The 2,860-nt window shown below is 51.6% G+C and overlaps 1 long non-coding RNA gene across 1 annotated transcript; it reads right to left on the reverse strand.

Annotated features, from left to right (window-relative positions):
• Nucleotides 1-1,044: 1,044 nt before the first annotated feature.
• Nucleotides 1,045-2,554, reverse strand: LOC121011221 (uncharacterized). The gene is made up of 2 exons (XR_005781544.1): nucleotides 2,477-2,554; nucleotides 1,045-1,194 (listed from the first exon to the last, which is right to left on the reverse strand). It is a non-coding gene; the product is annotated as an uncharacterized LOC121011221 (long non-coding RNA).
• Nucleotides 2,555-2,860: the final 306 nt, after the last annotated feature.

The following is a 2,860-nucleotide window of genomic DNA, read 5'->3' on the forward strand; positions in this document are numbered from 1 at the left end:
TCTTGTCTTTCTAACAAGCTCTCAGAACTGCTTCTCCGAACTGCTGCATCGCAGACCATGTGGAGAAGCAAGAACTTTGGCCTCGTGAAAACCTTGAAAATTTTGTTAAGTTTATTTATTTTGAGAGAGAGAGAGAGAGAGAGAGAGAGAGAGAGAGAGAAGAGAACCAGTGGGGGAGGGGAGGGGCAGAGAGAGAAGAGGACAGAAGATCCCAAGCGGGCTCCGCCCTGACAGCAGAGAGCCCGGTGCTGGGCTCGAACTCACAAACTGTGTGATCATGACCTGCGCTGAAGTCAGACGCCTAACCGACTTAGTTACCCAGGCGCCCCCAAGCCTTGAATTTTTAAACCTTGGAGTCCCAAGGACAGGGTGAGCATAGTGGCTGGGAGGGGTGGTGCACACGCCTCCTGAGCTGGAAGCTTCTCAGACCCAGGATCCAGGGGCCAAGAGGGGAGGAGTGTCCTCTGGATACGGAGAGCAGAGCAGCCAGATGGGGTGAAAGGTCGGAATCGGCTTTGTTTTAGACTGTGCCTCCGCCTCACAGAGAGACTTCTACCCAGGAGTTTGCTCATTCATGTATCCCTCATTTCTCCAGCAAATACCTGCTGAGGATATTATGTATCCTGAGGATACTGTGGGGATGAGACAGGCAAAGTCTCTGTCCTCTTGGCGTTTACGTCCTGTAAACAAAGACCTGGATTTGAGACCTCACCTGTGTGTGTACGAGAGAGAGGTTTGGGTGAGTCATTTCAACTTCTGAGCCCTGGCAAGATGCGATGCCTGTTCCCAACATGGGGAGTTGCCGGGAGATTCTCAGGAGACAGTGCCTTGCGAAGATAAGGCATTATTATGCACAGAACCACTCATCTGAATTTTGAACTTGCCCTCTATTAGCCAAAGGTGGAAATCTGCAAAGGAGAATTATATTGAGGGGTTTCCTTGGTCAGTCAATCATTCATCCAAGTGTTTGCACTGTTCTGGGCTCTGGGGATATTGTGGGGGCGACGTCTCTGTCCTGTAGGCATTTACATTCAGAAGCAGAAATCAGATAATCAACAAACACATATATAAACAGGAAAATGTTCTGAGAGTCACGAGGAAAACAAAACCGGGTAACTTGGTGGAGACGAGAAGTGGAGCTAGTTGAACTGGGAGGTTCGAGAAGGCATCTCTAGGCGAGATTTAAGCCGAGACCTGAATAAGGAGAAAAACAAGCCAAGGTGACATATAAGGGAAAGGTATTCTGGGCAGAGGGAACGGCACATGCAAGAGTCCTGAGGCAAGACCAAGCTTGACATACTTAAGGAAGAGCAGTGTGGCTGGACACAGCACCAAGGGGAAGGAGAGGTCGTGGCATGAGCTCAGAGAGGCCAAAGGGCCAGATAAAGCAGGGCTCTGTTAGCCGGGGCAGAGGCTTTGGGTTTTTTGTTTTTTTTTTTCCCAACGTTTATTTATTTTTGGGACAGAGAGAGACAGAGCATGAACGGGGGAGGGGCAGAGAGAGAGGGAGACACAGAATCGGAAACAGGCTCCAGGCTCCGAGCCATCAGCCCAGAGCCCGACGCGGGGCTCGAGCTCACGGACCGCGAGATCGTGACCTGGCTGAAGTCGGACGCTTATGGGTTTTGTTTTAAATCAGACGCAGAGCTGCTGAAAAGGAGCTGCAGGGCAAGGGTGGGAACGGAGCTGGGATTACTCTGGTGATGGTGTGGAGACTAGAGGGGAGCTAGAGTGGGAGCAGAAGGACAATTTAGGAAGGGATGGCAGGGGTGTCTGTGAGTGAGGACGGTGGATGTTGGTAGATGACAGCGGCATGGGCCAGGGTGATGGCAGAACGGAGAGAGGTGGGCACGGGAGGGCTATAGGTTGGAGTGAGGGATACGTGAGAACGACTCGGGTCCATGCTGTGCTAATTTTGGAGGAAACACAATTTACCAAGCAGTACTAATCCCATTCCCTCGGCGCGCTTCTGCAAAGGCGAAACCTTCGGGGAACCAGGAGGAAACGAGGCAGTTCTAATCCTACCTAGACACACAGAAGCTTCAAAAGGAGCGTATCGCTTACAAAGGGAAATTCTTACCCCGTTCCCCTCCCTGTCCTGGGAGGTCTCATTGAAATCCTTTGCTTGTTTGAAAGGGCAAGAGAGATCCTGCTTTAGCAAGTAACGAGCGGCGCTTAGATGCCTTGGATGGGCTCTAATTCGGATTAAGCATTAGTTTAATGCGGAGGGGTTTTCCGGAAAGAAGATGAGATAGATGAATGACACAGACAATTTAATTCATCTTAGCGATGGGGCTTAAAAACCAGGGGCCAAAGCATGTGTGGGTGCATGTGTATGTGTGAGATGGGTGTTGATTTGCTGGTGTAGGCAGCAGCGGAGGGAGGGAATACTTGATTTCCCTGCCACCAGGTTTAGTGAAGTTTCTCTGCATTCCCCACAGGGCGGGGTCCTCCCATCCATTCAATCCCAACTTACTCAGTGTTGAGCTGCGTCCCATCCTGTGGTTCTCTCATTCACAAAGGGCCAAAAAAAGGGAGCGGTACTCGTCAGAGCCAGTGGAGGGTGAAGGAAAAGCACTTCAGCACGGATGAGGTGGGAAGGCCCTTAGACGACAGTCGTCAGCGGCTGCCTCCTGGGGGGGGGGGGGGAACCATATGTCCCCAGGCCTACGACTGGCCAAATGAAATTCATGGCTAGGAATATGCATCCGTTGGTTTTTCTTTCAGCTCCTGCAGCTGATGAGGGGCGACGGAGGAGCAAATATCTCTTTTGTGGGCTGAGATGCCTTCTTATCCAATTGCCCCTGGTCTTTCTATGCAGCACTACCCCAGCCTGCCCCCTGCGCAGGCAGCCAGGACC

This window comes from Herpailurus yagouaroundi, unplaced genomic scaffold (assembly GCF_014898765.1).
Source record: "Herpailurus yagouaroundi ecotype Mexico unplaced genomic scaffold, PumYag 29, whole genome shotgun sequence".
Taxonomy (NCBI): Eukaryota; Metazoa; Chordata; class Mammalia; order Carnivora; family Felidae; genus Herpailurus; species Herpailurus yagouaroundi.